A 19,567-nucleotide genomic window follows, 5' to 3' on the forward strand; every position below is an offset into this window, starting at 1 on the left:
CCCACCCTCCCACCCTCCACTCTTGTCCCCAGGGACCTGTCTCTGCCCCTCCCTGCCCCCTTACCTCTCCTCTTCCAATAAACCTCCCACATGAGCCTTGTTGCACAGAGTGACTTCTCTTCACACCATTTTTAAATAAATTGCAAATAAACTGCACCTAATGTTCAAATATAAGAGGCCATGGGAGGACATTGCACCTTCAAGCCACAGCACTATCCAAACTGTTAGCCAAGAGTTAGAAAGAATAAACACGCAACATACTTTGGCAGGAATTATTGAAAGTTGGGATCTACTTAGAAGGCTGAAGTTGAAGGCCAACCAGGACAATATAGCAAGAGTCTGTCACCATGGGGAAGGGATGGAGGGGAAAGAAGAGAACAGGAAAAGGAAAAAAAAAAATAGCAAGAGATCCACTAAGTGAGCAAATCAAGAAAGTAGGGAGGAAACAGGAGCCGGAAAGTAGGCGAGTCACCCCAGGAGTGAGTTAAAGGGAGCCCACAACAAAGGTCCAGGCAAACTTCACCCCAACCACCAGACAAGAGACCTAGAAAGTTCTCCCTCCAGCATTTAATAGGAAGCCTGAGGCTTGGAGACAACTACCAGAGGTTATCTGCTTGTCAAGGATGAGGCTGGGAGGACCTTGATAGCTTGCAGCAGACTTGGAAAAGGGATTTAAGTTGAAAACACAGATGTAGCAAAACTGTAGATCAAGAGATTTGAATATCAAAAGTGACAAGCTCTGGTATGCAAATACAACTTGTCTAAGAACAGCACTCATGTAAGCAACAAACAAACAAAAACAAAAACCTGAATCCTTGAATGTTAGCTTTTACCTAAACATTGTTACAGCCTTTAGTGAATGATTACTGAATAACAGTAATGAGAGGCATTACTGTTATTCTTCTTTTAAAGTATAAGGGGAGGGGGAAGGCCGGTCTCACAAGGGTTGACAGTCCTACTAGTGGTAGTGGCGGGTGACCTGAGGCCTTGGCAGGTCACCTTGGTGGGTAGGAGACAGACAGATACATCATGCAGAGAGAGTTTAGGTATAAAGTTTATTTAGTAGGTTATGGAGGGAAAAGGAAGGGAGGGAGGAGAGAAGGGGGGAGAAGAGAGAGAGGCAGGGGCGGGGGGGGGGGGTTAAGGAGAGCAGAAGTAACCTCTTCAGGAGAGAGGGAGGGAGGGAGGGAGGGAGAGAGAGAGAGAGAGGGAGGGAGGGAGAGAGAGGGGGGGGAGAGAGAGAGGGAGGGAGAGAGGGAGGGAGAGAGAGAGGGAGAGAGAGAGGGAGGGAGAGAGAGAGGGAGAGAGCTCCTGCCCGCACAGGTTGGAGGAGGCAGGAGAGAGAGAGAGAGAAAGAGAGAGAGAGAGAGAGAGAGAGAGAGAGAGAGAGAGAGAGAGCTCCTGCCTGCACAGGTTGGAGGAGGCAGGAGAGAGAGAGAGAAAGAGAGAGAGAGAGAGAGAGAGAGAGAGAGAGAGAGAGAGAGAGAGAGCTCCTGCCTGCACAGGTTGGAGGAGGCAGGAGGCAGGAAATCTGCTTGCCTCAGGGGAAAGGGAGGGTTGGGAGTAGGCGGGGTTTGTCTCTTAAAGGGACAGGGTACCCAGGTGATAGGCCAGGCCAGCAGATCATAACAACTACTGTGTAGTTTAGGAGCTGAGAAAAGCTATGTCCTAGAGCTCCATGTGGCTAGGTGACTGAGCATGTGCCTCAAAGCAAAGCTCTTGGTTCACCTAGCATCACAGTAATATATAAAGCAGGTCTTCACATTGGGTAGCAAAAATATTAGCAATATCATACACTGGAATGCTAAGAGTTAAGAATTGGTAACAGAGCCTAACATTTGGAAACAGGAGAACTAGCTCTCTGGCTCTGAGCTAAGATCAATTATAAAACTAGGAAGAAAAAAAAGAACAGGAATTAAAACAGGTTACCTTTTGGGCACTGACCATAGGGGCAGGGAGCTCTTACTTTGCACTAGAAGTTTGAATAACAGAGCTGAAAAGATGGCCCAGTGGTTAAGAGCACTGGCTGCTCTTCTAGAGGACAGAGGTTCCATTCCCAACACCCACATGGTGACTCACAGCTGTCCGGAACTCCAGTTCCAGTGGATCAGACACCCTCACACAGACATACATATGCAGACCAAAAAAAAAAATCAAAAAAGAAATTTGAAGAACAATGAACAAGGAATCATGGCTCACACCTGTAATAGCAACACATTACAGGTTGAGGCAGGAAAACCACACATTTGAAACCAGCTCTGGCTGCATAGCAAAACCTTGTTTCACAAACAATAGTTTGGAAATCCGTCTGTAGGGGCTAGAGAGATGGCTTGACGGCTAGGACAGCTCTTGCAGAGAATAAGAGCTTGGTTCCCAGCACCCACATCAGACGGCTCACAACCACCTGTCATACCAATGGGATTACCGAGGCCCTCTCTGTCTCTGCAGGCACCCACATGAATATGCATATACATGTACACACAAATACACACACATATATGTAAAGATATAACCGTTTCAAGAAATAACAATATGTCTTATTAAAAATATAAATTTTTAAAAGAATTTTTCAGAACATACAGGATCTAAAGAAATACACGAAAGACATTTTAGGGTGAGTGTAGAGACGAGAATCGGTTCTTTTATTTCAGGATTGTGATCTCCACTTTCCTCACCTCACCCCCGTATTAGTGACTGTTCTGCTGCTGTGATAAACACCATGGTCAAGGCAGCTTAGAGAAGAAAGGGTGGGAGCTTCCGGTTCCAGAGGGAGAAGAGTCCATCATGGCCACTGGAGCTGGAAGCTGAGGGAGCTCACATATGGGCCTGCAAGCAGAGGGAGTCACTCTCAAAACCTGCGTCCAGGGACAAGGGCACACTTCTTAAGCTTCCCCAGATAGCACCACCACTGGGGACCAAGTATTCAAGTGCCCCAGACTATGAGAGACATGCCAGTTAAATCATAACAACGTCTAAAAAGACAGGAAACCAAATCTCACATAACCTCCCATTTCCCTAACGTATGAGAAGACAGTCGTGCAAGACTCAGGGACTCCTAGGCATCAGCTGGCTACCACAATGAAGGTTTAGCCTCTGGTAGCACTGTTTATCTGTTTGGTACAACACTGAAAACCTAAAATGTTGCACCTAACTTTGTATTCATTTTTTATTATAATTTCAATTATGCGTCTGTGTGGGCTATGTGCACATGAGTGCAGGTGCCCAGCGAGGCCAGAGGTGTCGGATCCTCCAGCTAGAGTTACAGGCCGTTGTTAGCCCCCCTCATGTGGGTGCTGGGAACCAAATTCAGTTCTTCTGGAAGAGCGGCACATGCCTTAACCATTGGTGGTTGTGTTTACTCTCTACTCCTTGGAGGCCCGCCTCCCAGCTCCCAAATAAACACACGGAGGCTTATTCTTACTTGTGATTGCCCAGCCTTAGCTTGGCTGATTTCTAGCCAGCTTTTCTTCACTTAAACTATTCTATCTTTTGCCTCTGGGCTTTTATGCTTCTCTCGTCTATATACCTTTATTTCTTACTCTGTGATTGGCTGTGTAGCTGGGTGGCTGGCCTCTGACATCCTTCCCTCCTTCTCCTTTTTCTTGCTCCTTTTTTGCTCTCCTGCTTCTTCTATTTGTTCTCTCTGCCTGGCAGCCCTGCCTATCCCTCTCCTGTCAAGCTATTGGCCATTCAGCTCTTTATTAGACCAATCAGGTATTTTAGGCAGGCAAAGTAACACAGTTTCACAGAGTTACACAAATGCAACATAAAAGAATGTAACACATCTCTGCATCATTAAACAAATGTTCCCCAGCATAAATGAATGTAACACATCTTCAACTAATATTCCACAACACTTAACCCCTGAGCCATCTCTCCAGCCCTCATAGACATTTTAGATGCATGGGGGGAAAATATCAAAAGAAATCACCAGGTGCTACAATTTGAACGTTTGAGTCCTTCCAAGATTGATGTAAACATTAAAAGCCCAATCTGCAGTGTGATAGCATTAGGAGGTGGGGCCTTTGGTGGGGTAATTAGATGGGGTAGAGCTTCATGAATGAAATTAGTGTGCGTAAGAAAGAAAACCCCAGAGAAACTTCTCCCCCTCCCACCACAAAAGAATACTGAAAAAAGGTACATCTATGCACACCTGCATCAGATACTGAACATGACAGCACTTTAATCATGGGCTTTCCAGGCTCTAGAACTGGGAGACATAAATGTCAATTGTTTTGAAGTCCCCAGTCAAAACATTCTGTTACAGCAGCTTGAGAAGACTAGCAAGACTCCAGCTATTCATTTATTGAAGCATACTGAGCTAGCTAGCAAATTTATTGTCAGGGTTGTTTTATAAGTCTGTATAGATGGAGGCTAACATGTAGATTTTTGCCTGATAGAAATGAAGATTGTAGGGCGGTGGTGGTGCACACCTTTAATCCCAGCACTCAGGAGGCAGAGGTAGGCGGATCCCTGTGAGTTTGAGGCCAGCCTAGTCTACAAGAGCTAGTTCGAGGGCAGCCTCCAGAGTTACAGAGAAACCCTGTCTCAAAAAAAGAAAGAAAGAAATGAAGATAAATTTTTGTTCAATTGGAATTTCTGTTCATAACCCCAAAAGTTATGATTTGTGGACCTGTTCCAAGTTCCATTTCCTAAAGTAGTGTGTGAAATACGGTGTGTACAGATTTATATTACATAATACATATATTAACTGATTAACATAAATTCTTGACATATTTTCACTTTTTTTAAATTTCATTTTATATTTCATCAGAGTCAGGACTGTATGTTTCCTAGAATTTTACTTTAACAAAGACTAAAAAAATTTAAAAATTTTTTAAAAATTTATGTTTTTCCTGTTTTGAGAGAGTCTCACCATGTAATTCAGGCTTGTCTTGAACCTCACCTCCTCCCCTAACATGCTTGCATCCCAGGCATGGGCCACCACACCTGCATTCAATAGGAACACTTTAAATGCCTATTAGAATTAGCTTTTCAAACACCATTACAGAAATTAAGAATTGTATATATTTTCGTTTTTAACTACATAGAAGTAAATGAATGGGTTTTATCTTCTTCACTGTTTTGGCCAGAGGTGCTACTAGACCCTCAACCAGTCCATCAAAAGATTGTTTCTAGACTTGAAAGGGCCCAGTCTTCTCAGACTTTATGTCAAAAGGGAAGAAGAGAGGCCATTTGTTCAGATGAGGCCTGAGGCTCCAGGTTTGGTGGGAAAGTCACCTCTCTTGGAAGCAGCCAGCTAGAACTAGGGCCTCCACAGAGGAGCGAAGCAGGGGAAACAGAACGAGCAAAATCAAGGAAACTGGCGGAGAACAGGACACTGTTCTCAGAGCATGAGTGAGAAGAACTGTGTACCCAAGAAGTGGAAAATAAACATTAATCACCCTGTGAACTTATTTATTACATTTTTAAATTTTTATTTATTGGTGTGTATGTGTGTGTGTGTGTGTGTGTGTGTGCGCGCACGCAACAGGTGCCACTGCATGGTTGCAGCAGTCAGGGGACAATTTGTGAGAGCTGATTCTCTTCTGCCACCATGTGCCATCCAGGGATCTAACCCAGGTTGTCAGCCTTAGTGGCCAGTGCCCTTACCCACTGAGCCATTTTCCTGGCACTCATTACATTCCCGTTTTTATTTTTTTTTTCATTTTCGTTTTTGTGAGACAGGGTTTCTCTGTGTAGCCCTAGCTGACCTGGAACTCACGCTGTAGACCAGGCTGGCTTTGAACTCAAGAGACCTGCCTGCCTCTGCCTCCTAAGTGCTGGGGTTAAAAGCGTGCACTACCATCCATCTGGCCTATTTTTAAATTTTTAAGATGTTCTTACATATTATAATAATTATTCTTACAAGAGGAGGAAAAATGTCAAGTCAGGTTTACTGCTATAACAAAGGGTCACAGACTCTCAACTTAGAGAACAGGAATTCCCTTCTTTGGAGTGCTGTATGTTAGAAGCACAGGATGAATGTGCCGGCACAGTGGCTTCTGGTGGGCCTCTGACCTTTCCCGCTGAGTTTCCACTTGGCCTTTACCACTCCCTGCTGCCTCTCTCTTCTCTCTTTCTGAGGCCATCAGGACTTAGGGCCCACTCATAGGACCTCATTTACCTCTTGTGGTACTTTTCTATTGTCTGATAAACACCAAGACCAAAAGCAACCTACAGGATGAAGGATTTATCCTGACCTATGGATCCCGAGGAGGTGTCCATAATGGTGGGAGGGGGGTGTGTGGTAACAGGTGGTCAGAGAAAGAGGCTAAGCAATCACATCTTCAGCCACACATAGAGAGCAAAGTGGAAGTGGAGGCTATAAACTCCCGAAACCTGCCCCCAGTGATGTACTTCCTCTAGCAAGGCTATAGCCTATAAAAGCCTCATAAGCTCCCCAAACAGTACTGCCTTGCTGGCTGGTCTTCTGTCAACTTGACACACGCACTAGAGTCAGCTCAAAGGAGGGAGCCTCGGTTGAGAAAATACCTCCGTAAGATCCAGCTGTAGGGTATTTTCTTCAACAGTGAGTGATGGGGGAGGGCCCAGTCCATTGTGATTCTATCCCTGGGCTGGTGGTCCTGGGCTAAGAAATCAGACTGAGCAAACCATGTGAGCAAACCAGTAGGGAGCAGCCCTCTGTGGCCTCTGCTTCAGACCCTATCTCCAGGCTCCTGCCCTGTTTGAGTTCCTGTCCTGACCTTCTTCAATGTTGAACAGCAATGCTGACCTGTAAGCCAAATAAACCCTTTCCTCTCCAACTTGCCTTTTGGTCATTGTGTTTCATTGCAGCAATAGAAACCCTAATTAAAACAGACACCAACTGGAGACCAGGTGTAATACGTAAGCCTGTATGGGAGATTTCTCATTCAAGTCCCCGAAACCTTAACTGCCTCTTGCAAAGCACTTTCTCCAAATACAGTCACATACTGAGATACACTTGGAATTGTGACTTAAAGTGCTCCATGCCACACACTGAAAACTACATATGTCTATCGCCGCATCTCAAATACACATTATCATGCATGTTTTATATACATTCGTGTGCGGGTTCTCTTGGGGTCAATACCACGTGGTACAGACTGTGCAGAAAGGCGTGGCAGCCTTGCTTATGACCTCAGAGGGAAATGAACAATGGACTTGGAACCCCTACAGCCAGCGTGTCCCTTGACCTCTGGCTTGTGGAAGGCAGGATGACTGGGAACAATGCCTCCTGGGTGCAGCTGAGAGCAAAGTGGACATCGCCATAAGTACATCACCCTGGGAAGTGGGAGGAAGACCAGGAAAGAAAATATAAAGATTTCCGTGACCTGAGAACTTCCAAAGGGACAAGATAAAACGTGGCCCACCATATTTGCAGACTGAAAATCTTTCATTTATCTGTGTGGGTGCATGCAAACACAAGCATGTCAGTGTGCTATGTGCATGTGTTATGAGTGCATGCCTATACAAGTGTGTGTGCACATGGGTGTCCATGTAGAGTCCAGAGGTCAACGTTAAATGTCTTCTTCTAGCTTTTTTTTTTTTTTTTGAGATGGGGTCAGTCATCCACTGAACCATCTTCCAGCTCTGTCTCTTTATTACTGAGGTGCAATAATTTCTTATATATTCTAGATCCAAGTCTAAGTCACCCTGCTGAAGCTGCCAGAGCGAAATACAAAGGAAAGGGTATGGGCAACAATGGACACTGATTTTCTCGCAGTCCTGCAGGTTCACCATCAAGGTACTGCTAAGAATTATTTCCCCTGAGGCCTCTCTCCTTGGCCAGCAGACGTCATCTTTTTGTTCTGTCTCACACAGCCTTTCCTCTCATGTGTCCTTGGTGACTCCTCCTCTCCTAAGGCACCAATCCTCTTCCACTAGAGCCCATTTTTATGATTCAATTTAACCTAACTGTCTTTCTATTTTTTATTGTAAATGTGGTATTTTTAATTATTCGAGAATTCATACATGCACACAATGTATTTCGATCATATTTACCTCTTAACCCTCCCCCAATCCCTCTGACATCTACCCCTACCTCCCCACCCCAGCCCAACTTTATGTTCTTTCCCCCCCTTTTTTTTTCTTAAATAACCCGTGGAGTCCAATTTGCGTTGCCCATATACTCAGAGGGGTGCGGCCATGCCCTGGTCAACCTACCAGGGGCCATATTCTAAAAGAAAAATGTCTCTGCCTTCCCTTAGCCACTTTTTGAAAGGCCCAATATGTGGTGGGGCTGGGTATGTGTAGGTGCAGGTGCCTCTGAAGTCCAGAAGGTATGGGATCCCCTGGAGCTAGAGCTGCAGGCAGTTGTGTGGGTGATGGGAGCCAAGCCCCGGTTCTCTGCATGTGTAACACAAGCTTTAAAACACTGGTCCATCTCTCCAGCCCCTCTCTCTCCCTTAATTAGGGTCTCACTCAACCTTCTCCTCTCCCCGCCGTCACCGCCAGTGTGGCGCGAGACTCTCATCATGTCTTACTTGAGTTTCCAACCTGGGTAGCAGAGCCTGAATCTCTCAGCCTGTATGGTAATAAGACCTGTCCGACTCTGCTCACCCCTATAACATTCCAGGACCCACGTCCTGTGTTCAAATCACACTGGGAGGCAAAGCCTTGCATGTGCCTTCCTAGACCCCTGCTTCATCACCTTCTCATAACCGCTCCTTAGAGCTACGTACACTGTGTCCTCCCCAACCCTTTACCTTCCCTAACCAGATCAGACTCCTGCTTGTCCCAGGATTTATGGGACAGAAACATTGCCTTCCCTGGTGCCCTATAACTGTGCCATCTGGCTGCACACCCAGACAGGTCCCAGAGACAGGCCCGTGTTCTGGTTACGGCTCAGTGGCTGCCATTCCAGGTATTTCTCAAGAATGATCGACAGAACCACCATGTTCCCAACCTACTGGGACTCTTGCCTTTCCCACTCGATGCCATCTGAAAACTCTCTGGAAGCCACGGGAGCTTCCGGCTCTGACCTAGCTCAGTGTTTGCTTCCGTGCCAGAAGTTTCTTCTGTCAGTCAAGCGCACAATCATTCAAAGGAAAACAGACATAATAATTAGGGGGATTTTGTGTGGGACCTAAGGAGCCTTGGGTCCCAGTTCCTGTCTGGGGTGACCTTACTTCCCCACTCTGGCCTCCGTTCCCACCGCTCCTTCTAGGAGAAGTAGGAGAGAGGAAAGGGCACCCAGATCTCAGGGAAGGCTGGAAACTTGGGGTGTTTCCCAGTTGAGAGCTTTCCTGGCAGGAGGTTACTTCCCACTCAAGGGAGCCTCAGCCATCAGACCTGTTCTCCCAATCCACGCTGGACATTCAAGATGGGATTTCCTCGGCTCTTCTCCCAGCACTCACAGAGCGCAGAGTAAAGTGAGCCGCTGACTTGCCGAGGTCACTCCCACTCCGCAGGTCTGTGGGGACAGAGAGGAACTGAGACCTGTTGCCAGAGGGGTCATTTTCCCTGCAAGAAAGGGAAGATGTTGTGAAACACAGATCAAGCTTGGGGCTTGATGTTGGCAGTTTGCCAGCAGTCAAGGGTCACCTTCCAGGACCTGGAGAGGAATGGAGGAAGCTAGCCTGTTATGTGGCTGTCTCCTCCCACTGCCAGAAGAGTCTTTCTGGGTGAACACACTTTTCTGCTGCTTAATAATAGCAAGAAGATTTTGTGATGTGAAAGTGCCCACAGCTCCCCCTCTTCCCAAAACTGAGATTTGACAAATGCCAAGAAAAAAGTAGTTTAACAAACCAAACCCCCTGAGTATAAACTCCACCATTGTCCGTATGTGTGCATGCATCCATGCATGCGTGTATGTGTGTTTGGGGGGCATGATGCATGTCTCAACAGTACCAGTGTTAACCTGTCATTTAGAACTGTTACCCAGGCCAGACACAGTGACAAACGCATACAGGGGCCCAGCACACAGGAGACCAAGGCAGACCTTTGTAACTTCTGGGTCAGCCTAGTCTACATATCAAGTTCCAGGATAGTCCGAGGTACATGGGGAGATCCCGTCACAGAAAAATAACAAAGACAAAATAGAAATGTCACTCTAAAGGTCAAGGTAAGAAGAGTTCAGAGACTCCTAATACAAGGAACTGATGAATGGTCCAGGGCATAGAAATTATTTGATCATTAAATATTGTATTCATAAGCCAGGCGGTGGTGGCACACACCTTTAATCCCAGAACTCAGGAGGCAGAGGCAGGCGGATCTCTGTGAGGTCAAGGCCAGCTTTGTCTACAAGAGCTAGTTCCAGGACAGGCTCCAAAGCTACAGAGAAACCCTGTCTCAAAAAACAAAAAAAAAAAATTTTTAAAAAATATATTGTATACATGTATCAAGTTATCCCAGAGAACACATAGTGGTACAATATTCTTCTCACTATTTTGTGGTACTTTGTCCTTATTAGGCAAGCCCTCTAATTTAAACTATCTCCCCAGTATATGTAATGACCACATGCTAATTGAAAAATAGATGTGAAGGGCTAGAAAGATGGCCCAGTGGTCAAGCGCATTTTCTGCTCTTTCAGAGGACTCTCATTAGGCTCCCAGCATCCAACAGCCTGTTCTGGCCTGCAGAACGTGTGCACAGATATCCATGAAAGCAAAACATGCACTCACATAAAAATTTTAAATTTATTTTAAACAGTTTAATATAAAAAATATTTTTCAAAGCAAACATTATTCAGAATATTTGTTTATTTTGTTTTGTCAAGACAGGGTTTCCCTGTGTAGACCTGGCTGTTCTGGAACTTGCTCAGTAGACCAGGCTAGCCTCAGACTCAGAGGTCTGCCTGCTTCTGCCCCCCAAGTGCTAGGATTAAAGCATGTATCACCACATTATTATTATTATATAATTATATACTTTTTATTATATATAAATAGTATATAATTATATATTATTATACCAGCTAACATTATTCAAAATTTTAAGATGCTATTTACTCTTCCAAATGAGTTGGTTTACATCTGAGTAGTTGGTGGTCAGGGAATGCTGAAGGTAACTGTAATTGGGGATAAGCAGATGGGGTTCCTGTTCAGCCCCTAAATTCAGGCCTCATACCACTCTCAGTCTTCCCTTCTGGTTCTTTCATTGCATGTGTAGCTAGACCCCTGTGCAATTCCATAGCCTATATTTCTCCCCAGAGAAGTTGGGACCTCCTTACAGAGATGTTCAACTCCAGCCCACTTGGAGCTAGACATAGGCAGATGCCTGGACACACAGTGGTGTCCCGTGTGTTAAGATTTGCAAGCCCAAGAGCTGGAGAGGTGGCTTAGTTGGTAAAGTCATGTTACAGCATAAGAACCCGAGTTCATGTCCAAAACACCCTAGCGGGACATGGTGGCACTGGAGAAGCTGAGATGGGAAACCCCTGGGGGTTCCCTGGTGAGACAGCCTAGCCAAACTGGAGAATTTCAGGTTCACTCAGAGACCCTGTTTCAAATAATAAGGTGGAGGGGCTGGAGAGATGGCTCAGCAGTTAAGAGCGCTGGTTGTTCTGCCAGGAACTGGGTTCGATTCCCAGCACCTACATGGCAGCTCACAACTGTCTCCAATTCCAGTTCAAAAGGATATGATGCCTTCTTCTGGCTTGTTTGGGTACCAGGCACATATGTGGTACACAGACATACATGCAGTTGAGATATCCATACATATAAAATAATAAAAGTAAAAAAAAAATAAGGCAGAAAGTAAGGAAGAGCAGACAATTGGGGCAGACTGAGAAGCCAATAATAATGGCACTGGGATTTGTCTCTACTGCATGTACTGGCTTTTTGGGATCCTAGTCTATTTGAATGCACACCTTCCTGAGCCTGGATGGAGGAGGAGGGCCTTGGACTGGAGAGGGAGAAGGAGGGAGGGTGAGTGGGGGAGTGGGAGGGAAATGGGAGGAGGGGAGGAAGTGGAAATTTTGAATGGTATTATTTATAAAGCAATAAAAAATAAATTAAAAAATGAAATAAAATGAAAAGTTAAATAAAATAAAACAGAGTTAAAAAAAGAAAGTGAGGAAGATACACACCTTGAATTTCTGACCTACACATGCATACATGCATGTGCATACACACACACACTCATTTACATGAAAATGAAGCAGTACAGACTCATATACACATACATACATGCACCTATCCATTTACACACACATGAACAAGAACACAGGTACACACACAAGGATGCACATGCATGTGAACAGTTAGCTACACACACACACACACACACACACACAGACACATCAAACCCACACAGGGAGATTGGTTAAATCCTCTGGGGGGGGGGCGGCGGTGGTGGTGCATGCCTTTAATCCCAGCACTCGGGAGGCAGAAGCAGACGGATCTCTGTGAGTTCGAGGCCAGCCTGGTCTGCAAGAGCTAGTTCCAGGACAGGCTCCAAAGCTACAGAGAAACCCTGTCTCGGAAAACAAAACAAAAACAAAACAAATAAATCCTCTGGGGGGAAGTCTACCACCCAGCTTCTAACCTCTGCGCTCTAATTTACTCTGAAGAGCCCTTGACCTCCTTTCCCACTTGGTGGCCTTGGGACAGGGCAGTGGTCACTGGAACTCTTTCTTCCTGTCTCTCGAAAGTCTTGGCTGTTGAATTTCATGGTCAGTTGAAGGGTAAGCATGGGGTTGTCTTACTGCCCTTCCACACCTACCGCTTCGTTCTGCGTCAGAGGAAAACGACACTCGCCTGCTTCCCCCACCAGCACCGCACAGCAGACCCGAGATGACTGCAGAACCGTCAGCTTTTAATGATTTTGCTGAAGTCGGCCCCCGGCAGGGCCTCTAATGGAGAATGTGTGTCTGCTTAGAGATCCACAGACTGTCCCCAAGGTGGCTCAGGTTCTTACCTGGACTCTTTATCAAAGCTGGCCATCAGATATCATCTCTGGATTGATTTCAGCTGGGGCTCTCTGGCGGAGGAAGCTCTCAGAACAGACCAGCTGAGGTTTCAGGAGCTCTGGGCTAAAGGAGAGAGGCAGGCTAAGCACCGAGAGCGATGCTGGGTCTTACAGAGATTCTCAAAAGTATCATGCAGGGTCTGCAGTAGTGTGATAAATGACCTCAGTTGTTAACTCGATGCACCTGGGGAGAGAGAAAACCAACTGAAGAACTGCGTCTGTCAGATTGGCCTGTGGCCATTCTCCCAGCCTATCTGTGACAGTGGAGGCCTAGACTTTAAACCACTTGGAACAGGCGGTTTTCTGCCCCACCCCCCACCCAAAAGCCCCCTCTCATTTTGAACACCATAGGGGAGACATTGGGAATCGTCCTCTTTTGTCCCCTGCCACCAAATGACACACCCACACCAGAATGGGGACAAGGTAACTGATGTAAGGATTGGGCCTTCCTAAAGTACCAGGAAAACAGAAGTGTACCCCCGAAGCATGGTTGCAGTCATTTTCTCTCTACTCTGATCCCCACCACAGCCATTGCGGTATGAGTCCAAGACTGTACCCTGGACTTGCTAGGAGTGGGTACTCAGGACAGTGTCCACAGTGAATCACATGCTCTTCTAGACCCTCCAGATCTAGCAGCTTGTTTGATGAAGCCAACCTACCTTCCATTCACTTTGCCTTGGCCCAGGCTAACACTGGATCTGCTTTGGGCAGGTCAGTGGGGAAATCACCATGTGCATACAACGTGGCCACATTTTATACTCTAGAAACTGCCGTGGTGGAAATCAAAACCAATCCTGGACATTCTGATGGCTGAGTCACTGAGTAACTCTGTGGGAGAGTGTTTAGACTTTCTACTGCTGGGAAGAGACACCATGACTGCACAACTCTTATAAAGGAAGATATGTAATTGTAGTGGCCTACAGTTCAGAGGTCCAGTCCCTTGTCATCATGGTGGGAAGCATGGCAGTGTGCAGGCAGACACGGTGCTGGAGAAGGAGCTGAAAGTTCTTACATCTTGACTCACAGACACAGGAAGTGGTCTGAGACACTAGGCAGTATCTTGGGACCTAAAAGCCCCCTCCACAGTGTCACACTCCCTGCAACAAGGCCAAACCTTCCCCAACAAAACCACACCTCCTAGTAGCAGCACTAATATTCTTTAAAAAATGCTGGAGTGCCCCAGGTGGCCCCAGGCGGCAGCTGTAGGCAAGCAGCGAACTCTAGTTCCAAGGCAGAGATGACTGTGGGGGCCATGTGAGCAGAGACGGCTGTGGGTCCCTGCAAGATCCCCAGGGGCCATGTGAGCAGAGCACAGAGCAGCGGGAGCACACCCCGGGAGAGCGGCTGGCTGTGGGCAGGCAGACACATGGCAGGCAGGCAGGAGACAGAAATTGGATAAACACCACATGTAGAGTGAGATTGAAATATTTATTCAGAGGGTTATGGAGGAGAAAGGGAGGGGGCAGAGAGAGAAAGGGAGAGGGAGAAGGAGAGGGAGAGAAAGAAAGACAGAGACAGAGACACGTGTGTACACACCAAGAGAGAAAACAGGAAGAGGCCAAGATGGCAACGAGAGGTCAGAAGTCGCTGGGAGTGGGCGTGGCTTGCCCCTTAAAGGGACCAGAGACCAAAGGAATAACAAGCACTCCCTATATTCCATTGTTTATATCCTTGAACACAGTACTTAGCTCTATTCCACTTCCCGGTGCTCCTTTTCTCCTCAAATGTTTTTCCTTGCTCAGCTTGCTCCTGTTGTGGAAATTAGTTTAACTAGGCAAAGATGTATTGTATTTTTTATATTGTAGAATATTATTTTAATTGTGTGAAGATGTGTTATATTTGTTTATGCTGTAGTTGTATTTGTTTAATGATGTTAGGATGTGCTACAATTGTTTAGGCTGCGTACTATTACTTTAACTGTGTAAAGGTATGTTACATTTGTTTATGCTGTGTACTATTACTTTAGTTGTGTAAAGATGTGTTACATTTGTTTATGCTATATTTGTTTAATGATATAAGGATTGTTACATTTGTTTATGCTGTATTTGTTTAATGATATAAGGATGTGTTACATTTGTTTATATTGTGTACTATTACTTTAATTGTGTAAAGGTGTGTTACATTTGTTTGCATTGCATTTGTTTAATGACATAAAGATGTGCTGCATTTGTTTAATGACATAAAGATGTGTTGCATTTGTCTCACTTTGCCCACCTCAGGCGCCTGATTGGTCTGGTAAAAAACTGAATGCCAATAGTTACACAGGAAAGGGAGAGGCGGGGCTGGCAGGCAGAGAGAATCAGTAGTAGGAGAAATCTAGGCTCAAGAGAGAAGGAGAAGAGAATGAGGGAGAAAGGGAGGGACACGGCTGAAGCCAGAAGCCAGGCAGCTGCCAAACAGACAGATACTAGAAGCCATGAAAGTAAGATATACAAAAATAAAGAAAGAAAGGTAAAAATCCCTGATGCAAAACACAGATAAAGAGAAATAAGTTAGAACAAGAGCTAAGATAAGGCTGAGCATTCAAAACTATTAATAAGTCTCAGTGTCATGATTTTCAAGCTTGTTGATAGCCTAAGAGAAAGCCTGATATATGTTTTCATTATAAATGTTCAACAGACTTAACACTAGTAACCACACAACAGAGTCTATACCAGGCTGTATTGAGATTTCTTCTGCCAAAGGAATTAATCCAAAACTCTTCATTTTAGCCTCAGGCAAACATTTTGGACAAGGGCAAAAATTAGTCACATTCTTCACCAAAATATCACAAGAATGATGTTTAGGCAGCATATTAAAATTCTTCTCCTCTGAAACCTCTTGAGCCAGCCCCCACAGTTCAGATCACTCGTAGCAACACTGTCTTCCATGCTCCTACTAGGATGGCCCATTAAGCAACACTTCAAGCTTCCACTGCTTTCCTAACCCAAGGTACCAAAGTCTAAATTCCTCCAAACAAAAGCATTAATCCCAGCACTTGGGAGGCAGATCTCTGTGAGTTCAAGGCCAGCCTGGTCTACAGAGTGAGTTCCAGGACAGTCAGGGCTACATAGAGAAACCCAGTCGAAACAAAACAAAACAAACAAACAAACAAAAAAACCCACCATGATCAGGCCTCTCACAGCAATACCCTAATTCTGTCTTAGGGCTTCTGTTAATGTGAAAAGACACCATGACCATGACAACTCTATTCCACAGACTTCACGACAGCTGATTCAGGAGACTCCAGGCCAATCATTTGACATTTCTTCCAAGTGACGTTTTTGAACTGATCAATTGCTTTTGTGATTTTTTTTTTTCTGAGATGAGACTCACTCTATAGCCCAAACTATCTCAGAATTTGTCATATGGCCCAGGTTGGTGATTAACTCACAGTGACGTTCCTGAATCAGCTTCTCAAATTTATAGTATAGGCATAAGCCACAGCTGGCTAAAAGTTTAACATCTTTTCTTTTTTGCTTGTTTGTTTTGTTGGTTGTTTTTGAGGCAATGTCTCAAGTAATCCAGACTGGTTCTGAATTCGCTGTGGAGCCAAGAGTAGTCCTCTTGCCTTGGCCTCCCAGGTGCGGGGATTACAGGCACACACAACTACACTCAGCTCTCTAATTTTCATCTCTTCCCCCTTTTCAGCATTTTTATTTGAGGTGTATAAGCGCTTTTTTTCTGCATGTAGGTGTAGCATGCATGACTGTCCACAGGGGTCAGAAGAGGGCATTGGATCCCATGGAACTGGTGTTACAACCATTCATGAGACACTGCGTGAGTACTGGGGACCAAACCTGAGTCCTCCATAAGAACCAAAGATGCTCTCAACATCCATGCCATTTCCCTAGCCCTTCAGCACCTCCTTAGTGGGACATAAAGACGGTCAGTTTATCTTCAATAAAAACGATACAGCTCCTGTGTTCAAAATAAAGAATTTACTCCAGGCCCATGAAAAGCAGAAGTGCAGATGGTTAAGGAGGCAGTTTATTCAGGCTGTCACGAGAGCAAAACCACCCGCAGCTGAGGGACAGCAGAGGCAAAGGGAAGGAGAAGGTTCCCAGGGGCAGGTAGATGAGCCAGTTTGGAAGCTCCAGCCTTGGGAAAATGGCTGGACAGAAGTGCTAGCTGAGTCATTAGGGGAAGAGGACTCTTAGACATCGGGGTCAGCCCTTTCCGGGAGTGCAAAAGGTCAGACAGACTTCATTCAGGAGACAGACTGGGGAACTTCACTGTGCTTTTTCCAGAGACACAGGACTCAGCTTACCATTCCCAGTCCTGATGGGCCCTCAGAGACAATGTGGGGTTTTGTTGTTGTTTTTATTTTTGTTTTTTGAGACAGGGTTTCTCTGCATAGCCCTGGCTGTCCTTGAACTCATTCTGTAGACCAGGCTGACTTGCCTCTGCCTCCTGAGTGCTGGGATTAAAGGTTGTGCCACCACCACCTGGGACAATGAGGCAATTTTTTAAATGAGGGATTTTCTTTCTAATTTTTGATATCAGGGATTTAATTCGGGGCTTTATACATGTTAAACATGCACCCTACCACTGAGTTACACCCCAGACCTACCTAACACATTTTTTTTTTTCTTTTGAGACAAAGTAGTCCTGACTGGCCTTGAACTGATAGAGCTCTACCTGCCACTGCTTCCTAAGTGTTTATGCATGCACCACTAAACCTGGCAGAGTTTTTTAAAATTATGTTTGTTTAGTGCATAAGAGCTCACACATGTGTGTCTATATCTGTGTGTGTGTGTGTGTGTGTGTGTGTGTGTGTGTGTATGTGTGTAAGTTGTAGGAGCTGGTTCTCTCCTGCCTCTATATGGATCCCAGGCAAGGAACTCAGATCATCAGGTTTGGTGGCAATGCCCACTGAGCCATCTTGTTGGGGGCTGCAGACCCCTGACTCCTTGACTTTCTTTGCCTGCCTCAGACCCTTTGCCTGCTGGAGTGAACAGAGTAAACAACTTGTTTACCTGTGCCTGCAGCTGCTCTGAGCATGAGACCCTCATGAGTTCCTGAGGGCAGGGGAGTGGATTCTGGTGGGTTTTACAGCTGGAAATCCTGAGAGCTGGGGCGTGGCTATCAGTTAAGGATCCATATATAAGCTTCTCTGAAGCACGATAAAGTTGACGTTCTTGTATCAAGGATGACCAGTGACCCCGTGTCTCTGTCTGTCTGTGTGCGTGTGTTTTTAAATCTCCAGCCTAGTTCCCAGCTTGCGTACCCTCCCATAGTGCAGGCGCTGTACCATCTTGCTGGTCCCACGATTGAATCTTTCAAGAACTGTCTTTCCGGTCTCCGTTTGTCTATTGTTTGTTGCTGGACAGTCTGAGTAGCTCACATTACCAGAGATCTGGCTGAAATATATTTAGATGATCTTTCCTCATTTGCCAATGACAAACACTTCTCTACTTCTCAATAATTCTTATTTTCCAATTCTATTTTGCTAGTTTAAGAGTTGGACAACTTATTGACAAAAATATTAAAGGTTTTCAAATTTAGAGGGTAAGCCCTCGAGTATAGTTCAGCCCAGACTTTGCTTCGCTAGACATCACCTTGGGTGACTGGCAGCTGGCTGGTCCTGGGTTCAAGGGTGGGGCTGGGGTTGTTCAGTATGGTTTTTATCGCAGACATACAGCAAGAGCGCACACTGGAAATGCGCTGCTGCTACTGATAGGCGATGCTTCAAGCGATGGTTTGTTTTGTTTTTGTTTTTCACATTCATAGGTTCCCCAAGACCACAGGTAAGTTGTTTTGTAAAAACATAAGGGGTGGGGGTGGGACTGGGAGTGGGTGGCCCTGGCTCTAGGAAGCAGAAACAGGGGCCTCTGAGGTGTCTTCCACACCTGTGCTCTCTGTGATCTCGCTGACCTTGCTCAAATCCTTGATGTCCCACCACGGTCTTCAGCAGCCAGCCCTCCTCACAACAGGCCTCTCCTGAGCACACGCTGGCTCTGCTCCCTGCCTGGCTCTCCCTGGCCATCAGCACCATGTGCCTGGCCTTTTCCTTCTGCTCCAGGTGCCACCTCAGATGCCACCAGGAGCCCCAGGGTGGGCAGGTTCCGAAAGAGACAGGGCCTGAGTTGCCAGATACGAGGCAGAGGCAAGAGGAGCCAGACCCTCTGTGCGGAGTCCCACTTCATTACATATGCGTATTCCCCTCATCACATATGTATAACCCCTTCATTGCAAATGCATCTTCTCCTCATTACATATGCATAGTCACCTCATTGCGTATTTTTCTTTCTTTCATTACATATGCATCTTCTCATTACATACGCACATTACCCTCATTGCATATGTATATCTCCCTTATTACATATGCATCTTCCTATCTGCATAGGGGCTCTGCTTCACTGATCTGAAAGAGAAGGGCACTGGAATAGATGCAGGGTAGCCTGGTTACTCTTCCTGGCATGCAGGAAGACGTATTTGACACTGAAGTTCCCTACTAGGGTTGGGTCCATCAGCTTTGGGGCCAGGCCAAGGCGCTGGTAGGAATGCAGCACAGCCGCTGACGTGCTAAGTCCTCTGGTCGAGCACATCATCTCAGTCTTCTGTTTTTGGCCAGGATGTCTCCCACCGTCTTCCCATTCTCATCCCCAACAATGAAAGAGAGCTGGGGCCAGGAGAGGCCATGATGAAAACAGTGTGTCATCCAGCAGTTCTCGGGCAGGCAGAGGAGTTTGCA

At 45.9% G+C, this 19,567-nt stretch overlaps 1 long non-coding RNA gene across 1 annotated transcript in view; it reads right to left on the bottom strand.

Moving 5' to 3' along the window:
- Positions 1-8,094: 8,094 nt before the first annotated feature.
- The window catches only part of LOC148119118 (uncharacterized), a 39,263-nt gene continuing 27,790 nt past the window's right edge, over positions 8,095-19,567 (bottom strand). Inside the window, exons 2-3 of the long non-coding RNA XR_015735458.1 lie at positions 12,841-13,075; positions 8,095-9,447 (exon numbers count right to left, since the gene is read on the bottom strand). This is a non-coding gene — a long non-coding RNA (uncharacterized LOC148119118). The remainder of the gene's footprint in view (positions 9,448-12,840; positions 13,076-19,567) is intronic.

Source organism: Myodes glareolus, chromosome 18 (assembly GCF_982192425.1).
Source record: "Myodes glareolus chromosome 18, mMyoGla1.1, whole genome shotgun sequence".
Taxonomy (NCBI): domain Eukaryota; kingdom Metazoa; phylum Chordata; class Mammalia; order Rodentia; family Cricetidae; genus Myodes; species Myodes glareolus.